Raw genomic sequence first — 14,652 nt, 5'->3', positions numbered from 1 at the left:
TCAGCCTTAGAGAAAGGTTACAAATATAGTTCAAGGAACTTCAGTACAAGATACTCAGATCTGCCTATTTTTCTTTTTGCCCTATATACTCTGAACTTGTGTATGTGTGTATCTATGCATATGTGATTTTTCTTGATCTACTGAGGTAACCCAGAGGTGTGCCCTTTTGCCCCAAATACATGTGTCTGTTTTCTAGGAATAAGAACCGTCTTTTACAAAACCACGGTAGGATGTTCAAAATGAGGAAATTTAATGTTGATAGAATTGTAATCAATTTTGGCCAATTTCCCAATAATGTCTCTTACACTTCATTTTTTCCCCTGGCCCAGGATCCTAACCAGAGTTGCTGACAGCACCTAGTGTTCATGTCCCTCTAGCCTCCTGTGTCTTTCATGACATTTCTGAACAGTATTGCCTGATTTTGTAGAAGGTCCTTTAGTTTGTCTGGTTTCGTGTTTCCTCGTAGTGAAATTAAACTTAGCTTTTTCTGTAGGAAGAGTCCAGAAGTGTTGCTGTGTTTTGTTTTTTAAAGATTTTATTCATGAGAGAGGCAGGGGGAGAAGCAGCCTTCCTGCGGGGAGCCCGATGTGGAACTTGATCCCAGGACTCTGGGATCACGACATGAGTCACCCAGGGGTCCCGTGATACTGTGGTCTTGGTCCATCATACTGAGAAGTGCAGGATGTCAGCTTGTCACATCTGTGACATATTACTTTGAAGCTCTTGATTAAGGCACACCTGCCAAGTTTCTGCATTGTTTACTTTTCGACTGTGTAATTATAAACTTGTGAGATTAGTGGTATTTTAACTCTGTAAGGAAGCTTTCTCATTTATTCGCAGAAAATTGGTTTCCATCTTTTAGTGTGGGGTTGGGCATTCCCAGCAAGTATTCTTGCCTTCTAAACAGGACGGTTCGTGGAGCCGCCCCCCTGACCTGGGTTTTTGGTCAAGGGCAGGGCTGGGTTCTGTGTGGGGGTGGAGGTTCCAGCAGGGTTAAGGAGGAAACGTGAAGGCTGTAGCGGGGCAGCTCGGTGTGATGTTCTCATGCTCCCCCACCAGGAGAAAATGTCGCCGCTCCGTACTTGCCCGGCTCCTGCACCCCACGGCCTGGGGCGGGGCTCATGCGGGAGCTGGGGGGCTCGCAGAAGCTGCTTTATGTTACAGCAAGCGCTAAGGACCTTCTCTAGGCCTTGGTACCTCAGAGGAGGGTAGGTGCTCCTTTCAACTTGGGGAGGCGCCTGTGGGAAGCAGGTGGCCAGGTCCCGCCCCTGGGGCTGCGATTGGTGGGGATTCCTGAGGTGGGCGTGGCTGGCGCCGGTGCTTCCCTCGCGCTCTGTGGGCGGCGGGAACCTGGTTGGCTCTCCTGGCCTGGGTGACCCTGGCCTGGGTTCTGGGGCCTACGGTGTCCTCGCCACCAACACAATGGACCGCCTTCCACCTTCAGTGTCAGGGAGACTGATTCCAGGAGCGTTTGTTTGGAGGTAATTTTTTCCTACTTTTCTATATCGTTCTTGGTTATTTGTGTTAAAGGATAATTTTCAATATAATACACAAAAAAGAAAAATGACCCTCCTACAGGTAGATACCAAATGAACACAAGGTAAGCCTTTTTTTTCCCCCCTCGGAACAGAACATGTCACTACCTGTTCAATGGAGAAGTCAAAGAAGGATGAATGTGGAGTTAGGGAATGTTGAAATCATTTTATAAATGGAGACGAAACTGGCTTTTCCCACAGCCCGGTAGTAAATAAACTAACTCTACCCAAATGGATGTATTTGCACATCTATTGATAAGAATTACTGGCTTGCTATCAGGTATCTGCAACTTAACAGAGCTGTAGGCGGCAGGGCCATTGGAAAGGGGGGCAGTGTTGCTGGGACCCCGAACAGAACTTGCAGGGCTGTTTCTCCTGTTTTCAGTGAACCACAATTTTTCCCTTTGCCTCTGAGAATTTGTTCTTTTCTGTATCAGGTCTGCCATGAAGATTTTCAACTTTAGGAATCCGTGAGTTGCTCAGTGGTTTAGTGCCTGCCTTCGGCCCAGGGCATGATCCTGGAGTCCCAGGATCAAGTCCCACATCGGGCTCCCTGCATGGAGCCTGCTTCTCCCTCTGCCTGTGTCTCTGCCTCTCTGTGTGTCTCTCATGAATAAATAAAATTAAAAAAAAAAGATTTTCAACTTTATTAGTATAATCCAGTTTTTTCTCGAAATTAGAAAAAGCCCCCATCTATCATTTTAAATGTTTTTTCTTTGCTAAATTAAACTTGTCAGATATTTGACTATTTTATTGATCGTTTCAAAAAAACAACACTTGAAGTTTTACCCTTCTTTAACTATCTGAGGTTACCTCTTTTTCTCATAAGCTATTGGAGGAAGGAAAACAACCTGATTCAATTGTGGGGGACGTGAACAAAGCTCATTTTCTCCTTTTCAACTGCAGGGGTCAGCAGACCACGCTGGTGGCCTGTTTATGAGTCAGAAATGCTTAGGAGTGATTTTTTACATTTCCAAGTGGTTTAAAACAACCACCACAGGAGGACGGTAATGTGAGCTATGAAAAACTATGAAATTCAGATGTCCATAGGTTTTATTGGAATGCAGCCACATTGCTTTACATACTTTGTATATGCCTGTTTCCCTGTTATAATGGCTGAATTTAAATTGTCACGATGCGGACAATCCAGGGCATTCATCACTTGGCACTACAGACTGCAGTTACACATCTATCATTCATAGTGTTTTGAGGATCATACCTATCACCATGAGATATTTTCTAAAAATTATTAGTCCACATTCAACATCAAAAAGAGAAAGTAGACTTTGTTGTACTTTCAAGTATGAATAGCTCATTCTCAAGCCAAGCAAGGAAAGCTTTTTGTCGATGGTGAGTTAATTTCTCTGGAAGAAGTATGTCCAGAGGATATAAACTTACTTTTTAAGACTATTAGCCTTTGAGTGCAAATGGTCCCTTGAGGAGGTGAGAACATTAGGAGCAATAAAAAATTTAAAAACAAGGCAAATGATTTTTAGTGGTTTTCCTTGGCTCTTGATGAGTCAGATAAAGGTTACCAAATACCACTCAGGTGTTTATGCAGGAGTCAATGCTGTTTGAAGAGACCGAGGAATTAGCCTCTGAATGGTCTGCTTGGAAGGACTACAGGTGAGAATATTTTTAAGGATGAGAAATAAATAATTCAATGTAACCTGTAGTGGGAATCAGCTGAGTTAATGTTACAACAGGTGGTGGTAGAAATCTATCTGGGGCAGAAGGAGGCTGCTTTGGACACATTTCAAAGCTTGCAAAACTGTAAAATGTTTAAAACCTTATTCGCCATTAGGTATTTTGCATAAAAAAATTTTTTTTAAAGATTTTATTCATAAGAGACAGAGGGAGAAGCAGGCTCCATGCAGGGAGCCCCACGTAGGACTTGATCCCAGGACTCCAGGATTACGCCCTGGGCCGAAGGCAGGCACTAAATCACTGAGCTACCCAGGTGTCCCGGTATTTTGCATAAAATACTTAATACTTGAATCAGTGTTAACAATAAATTTCACTTGCTCTCATAGGCTTAACCATCATCCATTCCATGAATTTCTTTTTAAATTGTGGTAACGGGCAGCCCGGGTGGCTCAGCAGTTTAGCGCCGCCTGCAGCCCAGGGTGTGATCTTGGAGACGCTGGATCGAGTCCCACATCAGGCTCCCTGCAGGGAGCCTGCTTCTCCCTCTGCCTGTCTCTGCCCCTCTCTCTCCTCCCTGTGCATTCTCATGAATAAATAAATAAAATCTTTTAAAAAAAATAAATAAATTGTGGTAACACATAATACCATTTTAACCACTTATAAGTGTACAGATAGATCAGTGGCATAAATATATTTACAATGTTATGGTGACCACCATCACTGTCTCCAAAATGTTTTCAATGATTCTAACAAAAACTTTACTCATTAAGCAGTAACTTCCCATTTCCCTAACCCCAGCCCAAGGTAACCTTTATTCTGCTTTCTGCCTCTGTCAGTTTGCCTATTCTGGATGCCTCACGTAAGCAGATTCATAGAGTATTTTTCTTTTTTTTTTTCTTTTTTTTTTCTTTTTTTTTTTTTACTTACTGCACTAAGCATGGTCCATCCATGCTGCTTTTGTCGTTGAGTTTTTGAAGGATGGCCTGTGAACCAGCTGAGACATTTGAAGATTTGGCAAATGTTTGTGCCTTAAAAGGCTATGCTTGAAACACTTAGGACCTCCGAGGGGTTTGAGGATCAAGGCACAGGGTTTGATTGCAGTATTGGCTTTGGTATGTCACCTAGGTATGGCTGATGACATCTATGAGCTATATCTGTTTCCTTCCGGTATCTTTACCTGAGCAAGGGACAGTCCTTGGGTTTTCATAAAGGTTTTTCTGAGTCCAGTTAACTCATATGAAGGAGATGTAGAGTGAGATTGTTTTTCTGGTCATGGATAGCCTACACTTTCATCCATCTTTTTGTCCAGCAGGTACTCAAACTGGTGACAACAAATACTAGTTCAGGTTCTTTAATGCTGTCTAGGTGTTGACATAACCAGCTGTCAGTGTTTTCAATAAATAGTGAGAAAGGTGAGGTTAATTTAAATGATTCCCACCCCCTCAAGCAGAACAGACATTTAAAAGGAGGAAAATGTAGGTAGAAGTGAAGGTTTTTGAGACTATTTCCAGAGACTGGTGATTGGCTCTAGAAATCTTACTTTGAGATCATCTACATCCTGAGAGGAATGGTTTTGGCTCAAGTCATGATCTTGGCTTCATGGGATGGAGCCCTTGCCTTCCCTCTCACCCCCACCCCCCAGCCCAGTCAGACTCTGTGCTCAGTGGGGAGTCTGCTTCTCTCTCCCTTTCCCCGCCCCCCCCCACAAGCAAACTCACTCTTTCAAATAAATAATTTTTAAAAATCATAAAATTGAAGTAAGTTTGGGTTGTTTGAGGGATAAGGGATCTTGTGGCTTTGAAACCATTTCTGTAGTTGCAAGGAAGTCTTGGAATGGAGTGAGGCTCTCCATCATCAGGGAGAGGTAGTAGAGTAGCGGGATTTTAAGTGTTACAACAATGTACAGTGACAGAAGGACTGGTGACTAGGGCTTGTTCATAGGTGCCCTGCCTCCATGTAGAGAGGGCCTGTGTTTTAGGAAACTCTCTGGCTTTTCTGAAGTCTCCCCAAGATCTCAGCTGCAACCTCCAAAATGAGCAGGGTGTCCCAGCCAGTGATACCCTATCCTCATCATGATAACTGTAGGGGAGATAAAAGAAATTTTCTCTACCTTCTTAGGTTCTGTGGTTGTAGCCTACAGGGTTAACAGTCTGTAGTTGAGGCAGCTGGTGCTAATCCTTTGCAAGTTGGCCACAGGTCATGCCTTTGCTTACACTCTGTGATTTTTATAAGTTAAAGCTTCAGGTCAGCCATCCTTTGTTTCTTTTCTGGCGTTCCAGTTTTAGGGAGAGTGCTTGGTAGTTAGCTGCTACAAACATGCATTTAAAGTTTTTGAGAAAACATGATGCAGCAGGGGAATTGTTATGATTACTCTAAGCAAGATAATCTACAGCGTTTGGAGTGCTCTTTGAAGCCATGGTCCTCAAGACCCAAATCAATCAAAATCAAATAAGTTAAAGTCCAAGTGGAATGAGTCACCTTCTTAAGCCAAGCGGCTTGTTTTGTAATCTTATGTAATGGAGTTTCAACTTGCCCGAAGTGTCAATCCAGGTACAGCAGGTGGTGTTGGCCACAGCACAGATGCCTCCTTGCATAGCTAAAAGATGATCAAGAACTCTTCTGTTATCAAGAACAGCTTTGGCCAGAGAGTCTAAGCACATTATGCAATAACTTTAAGAATTAAGTTCCTGGGGGATCTCTGGGTGGCTCAGCGGTTTGGTGCCTGCCTTTGGCCCAGGGCATGATCCTGGAGTCCCCGGATCAAATCCAACATCGGGCTTCCTACATGGAGCCTGCTTCTCCCTCTGCCTGTGTCTCTGCCTCTCTCTCTCTCTCTCTCATGAATAAATAAAATCTTTAAAAAAAAAAATTAAGTTCCTGATCATAGACTCATTTACTTTTATCCCTAACCAGGTAAGTAGGAAAAGGATTCACTACCAAAAGGAGTGAATCCTCAATTATGAAAGCCTCTTGGCAAGTTCTTTTTTTTTTTTTTTAAGTTTTTATCTTAATTTCAGTTCACATACAGTGTAATGTTTCAGGTGTGCATTATAGTGATTCAACACTGCTGTATATCACCTGGTGCTCATCACTGACAAGTGCCCTCCCTAATCCCCATCCCCATCCCCATCACCTGTCACCTGTTTCCCCATGGGGGGGGGTGGGGGAGGTCCTACCTACCCTCTGGTGACCAGCAATGTGTTATTCATTCATTCATTCATTCATTCATTCATTCATTTATTTATTTATTTATTTATTTATTTATTTATTTATTTATGATAGTCACACATCCTTCAAAAACTCAAGCTGTATATACCACAGCTTCTTTATTTACTCATCAGTAGATAGTCTGTCCATGTTGTAGCATATATGAAATTACATTCCTTTTTATGGCTCAATGATATTTTATATTTATATGGATAAACAAAATGTATGTGTTCATGTGTTTTTTTTATCTATTCATTTGTTTTAAGATTTTATTTATTCACGAAAGACACACAGAGGCAGAGGCATAGGCAGAGGGAGAAGCTGGCTCCCTGCAGGGAGCCAGATACACGACTCGATCCCAGAACCCTAGGATCATGATGTGAGCCAAAGGCAGATGCTCAACCACTGAGCCACCCAGGTGCCCCTATCTACTCATTTGCTGATGGACATTTGGGTTGCTTCTGCTTATTGGTTATTGTGAATAATGCTGCTATGAACATAGGTGAAAAGATATCTGTTTAAACTCCTTTCAGTTATTTTGAGTATATTACCAAAAATTGGAATTGCTAGATCATACGGTAATCCTACGTTTAATATTTTGAGGAAATGTATTACTGTTTTCTGCAGCCACTACTTCATTTTATATTCTCACCAGGAATGCACAAGAGTTTGAATATCTCCACATCCTTGCCAACACTTGTGATTTTCTGTGGTGGTGGTGTTTTTATAATAGCCATCCACATGAGTGTGAAGTGGTATCTCATTATAGTTGTTGTTGTTTTAAGATTTATTTATTTGAGAGAGAGCAAGCCAGGGGAGGGGCAGAGGGAGAGAGAGAATCTCAAGCAGACTCCCCACTAAGTGTGGAGCTCCATCCAACACAGGGCTGGATCCAAGGACCATGACTGGAGCTGAAATCAAGAGTTGGCTGCTCAACTGACTGAACCACCTTGGTGCCCCTCATTATAGTTTTGATTTGCATTTCTCTGATTAGTGATGTCCAGCATCTTTTCATGTGTCTATTGTCCATTTTCATATCATCTTTGGAGAAATGTCTTCAAGTATTTTGCCCATTTTTTTTTTATTGTTTGTTTTGTTTGTTGTTATAGAAGTTGTTTGTATATTCTGGGTATTAGTCCTTTTATCAGATATGGTTTACAAATATTTTCACCCATTCTGTGAGTGGCCTTCTCTGTTGATTGTGTCCTTTAATAAACAAAAGTTTAAAATTTGTCATGAAGAATTATCTCTGTGTTTTCTTTCATTATGGTTTTTAGCTCTTATATTTAGGTCTTTGATCATTTGGTGTTAATTTTTGTATATGAAGTAGAGGGTCAACTCAATTCTTTTGCATGTGGAAATCCAATAGGCCAACATCATCTCTTGAAGAATCTATGCTTTCCCACAATGAATGGACTTGGCACCCTTGTCAAAAATGATTTGGCCAGAATGCCTGGGTGGCTCAGCGGTTGGATGTCTGCCTTTGGCTCAGGGTGTGACCCCAGGTCTAGGGATCGAGTCTCACATTGGGCTCCCTGTGAGAATCCTACTTCTTCTATGCCTCTGCCTGTCTCTCTGTGAATTTAAAAAAAAAAAAAAAAAAAAAAAGAGAGAGATTTGGCCATAGTGTATGGGTTTATTTCTATTCCATTGGTGTTTAAGTCTACCCTTGGGCCAGTAGCACAGTATTTTCATTACTGTAGTTTTGTAGTAAGCTTTGAAGTATGAGTTTTCCAGCTTCATTCTTTTTCAGATTTTTATTTACTTTTATTTTTTTATTTTTTTGGCTGCTTGTGTTTTATTAACAAATACATAAGGCTAGGGCTGCCATAACAAAATACTGAAGACCGGGGGTATTAAAGAGATACCTATTTCCTTACAAATCTGCGGTCTGGAAGCCCAAGATCCAGGTGTTAGCAGGTTTGGTTTCTCCTAAGACCTCTCTCATTGGCTTGCAGAGGACTGTCCTCACAGAGTCTTTCTCTGAGCGTGTACATCCCTGGTATCCTGCCCTGTGTCCAAACCTCCTCTTATAAAGACACCAGTCAGAAGTAGACTATACCTACCCTAATGGCCTCATTGTAACTTAATTACCTTTTTAAAGGCCCTACCTCCAAATATGGTCACATTTTGAGGTCCTGGGGTTTTAGGACTTCAATATATGAATGAATTCTGGGGAACACAGTTGAGCCCAAGACATGGACTCCATGCAATTCTATTATGAATTTGAGGATCAGTTTTTTTATTTCTGCCCAAAAAATGCCTTTGGAATCTTAATAGGAATTGCACTGAATTTGTAGATGGCTTTGGGTAGTACTGTCATTAAGTCTTCCAGTTGAGGGGGGTCCCTGGGTGGCTCAGCGGTTTGGCGCCTACCTTTGGCCTTAGGTGCAGTCCTGGAGTCCCGGGATCAGGTCCATGTTGGGCTCCCAGCATGGAGCCTGCTTCTCCCTCCTCCTGTGTCTCTGCCTCTCTCTCTCTCTATATATATATCTATCATGAATAAATAAATCAATAAATTAAAAAAAAAAGTCTTCCAGTTGATCTGCATGGGAAATCTTTCCAGTTTTTAGGTGTTTAATTTTTTTTCAGAAATGTTTTTAATTTTCAGGCAACAAATCTTTTACTCATTGATTAAATTTATTCCCAGATATTTTATTCTTTTAAATTGTGATATTGTGATGTAATAAATATATATTTGTTTTTTGTCCCCAGTTCTTGGCACAAAAGTTTCTAAAACCCTTGAAATTTCCTGAGTGGTAGGGGTGGGAGGACCATCTTTTGTTATTCATTATAAGCCTCTTACAACCACCTGAGTTTATGCTAATGAGGTCATTCTTGGGCTATTGATGGCTGGAGGCTGGTTGCTAGAGGAACCAATTGTGCTATTCAAAAACTGGAGCATTCAGCCCTACCACCTGATCTCTGGGGAGGGGAAAGGGACTGGAGATTGTGTTAATCACCAACAGTCTATGATTTGATCAACTGTGCCTACATAATTGAACCTCCATAAAAGCTATGTGATTGGAAGTGCTTGGTGAACATGTGCCAGGAAGGTGGGGGACAGACACCCCTGTACTCAAGACTCTACCAGACATCACCTTATGTACCTCTTCATCTGGCTGTTCATTTGTATCTTCTATAATTAACCAGCTCTAGTACAATTTTTTTCCTGAGTTATATAAACCATTATAGTAAATCATTGAACTGAAGGAGGGGATGACAGAGCCCGTCACCTGTCTGTGTGTGTGTGTGTCTGTGCTAACTCTGAGTTGTTAGTGTCAGGATTGAAGTAAATTGTAGAACACTCAATTGTTACCTACAGAGAACTGGAGAATTGCTCAGTGTGGAAAACCCACACATAGATGTTACTGTAAATGGAATTGCTTTCTTCATTTCTTTTAAAAAACTGTTCATAAATGGTGTATAGAAATGCAACTGATTTTTAAGTGATGATCTTCACAATTTTCTTGAATTTGATTATTAGTTCTCATAGCTTTCTTGTGCATTCCTTGGGATTTTCTATGTATAGGATTATGTCACCTGCAAATAGAGATATTTTTACTTTTTCATTTCTGATTTGGATGCCTTGTATTTCTCATCTAGTTGCTCTGCCTAGAACATCCAGTGGTACATTAAATAGCAGTGGTGAAAGCAGGCATTCTTGTCTCATTTGTGAAATTATAGGAAAAGCTTTCAATCTTTTTTTTTCTTTTAAAGATTTTATTTGAGAGAGAGCGGGAGTGGAAGAATGAGGGGTCAGGAGGGACAGAGGAAGAGGGAGAAGCAGGCTCCCCGCTGAGCAGAGAGCCCAACATGGGGCTTGATCCCAGGACCCCCCCAGGATCATGAACTAAGCTAAAGGGAGATGCTTAACTAACTGAGCCCCCCAGGCACCCCTCTCTTATTTATTTTAATAACTTTATTTTCGGTTGAAAACCTCTGGGGCATTCTTTAGGTTTCAGGACCAATGGTTTAAGTTTTTTTTTTTTTTTTTTTTTTAGATTTTATTTATTAATTCATGAGAGACACACAGAGAGAGAGGCAGAGACACAGGCAGAGGGAGAAGCAGGCTCCATGCAGGGAGCCCGATGCGGGACCCGATCCCAGGACTCCAGGATCATGCCCTGGATTGAAGGCGGGTGCTAAACCGCTGAGCCACCCAGGGATCCCCCATGGGTTCATAGAATTCTTATAAAATGTTCCTTCCTGCCTACTGTCCTTGCACCCCATGATGTTCCTGTGCAGCATCTCTGAAAACTGCCAAAATTCTGTTGTTTTCATCTGCATCAGCCCTAACAGTATTTTCAGAAAGCCAGCTATCAGGTTGTCCCAAAGCAGGAGTGATTGGCCAGAAGACTGCAATACACACAAAAAAGGGAACAAGTTCCTTATAATGTAGGTAAGGGGCCAGGGAAAACTGCCCGCACAGATTGTCACATGGGCTGGAAGGACAAGAGCAGGTGAGAGCACCAGGTGCCTGATGAGTGAAGCTCTACTTGGTTGCTCACACTCCCTTCTCAGGATCTCTTTGACTCTACATCCCCTCGTACTTTCCTGGATATTTACTGGAAAACTTTCATCCCATGACTTACTCATTTAGTTTCTTTGGATAAATACCCAGTACTGGATTACTGGATTGTATGGTAGTTCTATTTTTAATTTTTGAAGGGCCTCCATACTGTTTTCCACAATGGCTGCACCAACCTACCATCCCACCAACAGTGCAGGAGGGGTTGCCTTTTTTTTTTTTTTAATTTTTATTTATTTATGATAGTTACAGAGAGAGAGAGAGAGAGGCAGAGACACAGGCAGAGGGAGAAGCAGGCTCCATGCACCGGGAGCCCAATGTGGGATTCGATCCTGGGTCTCCAGAATCGCGCCCTGGGCCAAAGGCAGGCGCCAAACCGCTGCGCCACCCAGGGATCCCAGGGGTTGCCTTTTATTCACATCTTTACCAACACTTGTTTTTTTCTTGTCTTTTTGATATTAGCCATTCTGACAGGTATGAGGTGATATCTTATGTTATGATTTGTTATGATAGTTATATGATTTGTTATGATAGTCTTGTTATGATAGTTATGATTTGCATTTCCCTGATGATGAGTGATGTTGAGCATCTTTTGAAGTGTCTGTTGGCCATCTACATGTCTTCTTTGGAAAAATGCCTATTTAGGTCCTCTGCCCATTTTTAATCAGATTATTTGTGTTTTTTGGTGTTGAGTTGTAGAAGTTCCTTATATATTTTAGATATTAATCTCTTATCAGATATATCATTTGCAAATATCTTCTCCCATTCAGTAGGTTGTCTTTTCATTTTGTTGATGGTTTCCTTCACTGTGAAAAGCTTCTTATCTTGATGTAACCCCAATAATTTATTTTTGCTTTTGTTTCCCTTGTCTGAGGAAATATATCGATAAATACGTTGCCAAGACTGATGCCAAAGGAATTACTGCCTAAGATTTTTTTGTTTCTTTAGAAGTTTTATGGTTTCGTGTCTCTCATTTAGATCTTTCATCCATTTTGAGTTTATTTTTACGTGTGGTGTGAGAAAATGGTCCAGTTTCACTTTGCATATAGCTGTTCAGTTTGCCCAACACCATGTTTTGAAGAGCCTGTCTTTTCCCCATTGTATATTATTGCTTCTTTTGTCATAGATTAATTAACCATATAAGCATGGTTTATCTCTGTGCTCTCTATTCTGCTCCACTGATCTATATTTTTTGTGCCAACACCATACTGTTTTGATTACTTTTGATAGCTTTGCAGGATAGCTTGACATCTGGGATTGTGGTACCTCTAGCTTTGTTCTTATTTCTCCAATTCTTTTTTTTTAAGATTTTATTTATTTATTCATTTATGAGAGAGAGAGAGAGAGAGAGAGAGAGAGGCAGAGGCACAGGCAGAGGGAGAAGCAGGCTCCATGCAGGGAGCCCGACGTGGGACTTGATCCTGGATCTCCAGGATCATGCCCTGGGCTGAAGGCGGCGCCAAACTGCTGAGCTACCCGGGCTGCCCTTGTTTCTCCAATTCTTTGTCTACTATTTGGGTCTTTTGTGTTCCATACAAATTTTAGGATTATTCATATTCTGTGAAAAATACTATTAGTATTTTCAATAGGGATTACATTTAATCTGTAGACTGCTTTGAGTAGTATGGACATTTTGACAATCTTAATTTTTCTAATCTATGATCATGGTTTAGCTTTCCATTTGTGTCACCTTTAATTTCTTTCATGAATGTTTTATAGTTTTCAGAGTATAGATATATTACATCCTTGGCTAAATGTATTCCTAAGTATTCTTTTTGATGCAGCTATAAATAGGATTGTTTTCTGAATTTCTCTTTCTGCTACTTTGTCATTAATAGAAAAGCACAAATTTCTGTGTATTAATTTTGTATCCTACGACTTTACTGAGTTTACTTATCAGTTCTAATAGTTTTTTGATGGAGATTTTAGGATTTCTAGTATCATATCATTTGCAAGTAGTGATAGTTTTATTTATTCCTTACCAATTTGGATGCTTTTTCTTTTTCTTGACTGATTTCTGTGGCTAAGACTTCCAGTACAATGTTGAATAAAAATGGTAAGAATGAACATTCTTGTTTTGTTCCTGTTCTTAGAAGAAAAATTTTGTTTTTTGCTATTGAGTATGATGGTAGCTGTGGGTTTTTCATATATGGCCTTTATTATATTGAGGTATGGTTTCCTCTAGATATATTTTTAAAAATTTTTAAATTTATTTATTCATAGGAGACACAGAGAGAGAGGCAGAGACACAGGCAGAGGGAGAAGCAGGCTCCATGCAGGGAGCCTGGTGCAGGACTCAATCCTGGGATCCTGGGATCCTGGGATCAGGCCCTGAACTGAAGGCAGACGCTTAACTGTTGAGCCACCCAGGCAGCTCTAGATATACTTTTTTGGGAGTTTTCATCATGAACAGATGTAAAATTTTGTCCAATGCTTATTCTGCATCTATTGAGATGATCATGGTTTTTATTTTTTATTGTATTGTATGTAATTTCTTTGCCCAGTGTGGGGCTTGCATGCATAACCCCAAGAACAAGAGTCACATCCTCTACCAGGGAGCCAGGTAACTGTGGGAATGATTTTTTAATGTACTGTTGAATTTAGCTTGCTTTTCTTGATGATTTTTGCATCTATGTTCATTGGAGATATTGGCCAATAATTGTCTTTTCTGTCCTGTGTTTCTGTCAGGGTAATGCTGGTCTCATAGAATAAATATGGGAGTTTTCTTTTGTATTTTTGGAATAGTTTGAGAAGAATAGCTATTAACTCTTCTTTAGGGGCAGCCCAGGTGGCTCAGCGGTTTAGCGCCGCCTTCAGCCCAGGGCCCGATCCTGGAATCCCAGGATCGAGTCCCATGTTGGGCTCCCAGCATAGAGCCTGCTTCTCCCTCTGCCTGTGTCTCTGCCTCTCTCTCTCTCTCTCTCTCTCTCCCTCGAATAAAAAAAAAAAAAAAAAAAAATCCTCTTCTTTAAATGTTTGGCAAATATCACCTCACACCTATCAGAAGGGCTAAAATAAAAACACAAGAAACGACAGGTGTTTTTGGGGCTGTGGGGAAAGGGGAGACTTCCTATATTGTTGGTGAGAATGCAAACTGTGCAGCCACTGTGGAAAACAATATGAAGTTACTCAAAAAAATTTTTTAAATAAATAAGATAAAAAATTAAAAATAGAACTATCATAAGATCCAGCAATCAGGGAACCCTGGGTGGCGCAGTGGTTTATCGCCTGCCTTTGGCCCAGGGCACAATCCTGGAGACCCGGGATCGAATCCCACGTCGGGCTCCCGGTGCATGGAGCCTGCTTCTCCCTCTCCCTCTGCCTATGTCTCTGCCTCTCTCTCTGTGGTGTGTGACTATCATAAATAAATAAAAATTAAAAAAAAAAAAAAGATCCAGCAATCACAGTTGGTATTTACCCAAAGAATACAAAAACACCAATTCAAAGGAATACATGTGCCCCTACATTTATAGCAACATTACTTATAATAGCCAAATTACGGAGACAGCCCAAGTATCCACTGATTGATGATGAATGAATAAGGAAAATGTGATACACACACACACACACAGGAGTAATACTCAGCGATAAAAATGAATGAAATCTTGACATTTGCAATGATGTGGATGGAGCTAGATAGTATTATGCTAAGTGAAATAAGTCAGTCAGAAAAAGACAAATACTATATGATTTCACTTATGTGGAAGTTAAGAAACAAAACAAGCAAAGGAT

Source organism: Canis lupus, chromosome 2 (genome assembly GCF_048164855.1).
Source record: "Canis lupus baileyi chromosome 2, mCanLup2.hap1, whole genome shotgun sequence".
NCBI classification, from domain to species: domain Eukaryota; kingdom Metazoa; phylum Chordata; class Mammalia; order Carnivora; family Canidae; genus Canis; species Canis lupus.
Note: the sequence above shows the minus strand (reverse complement) of the source record.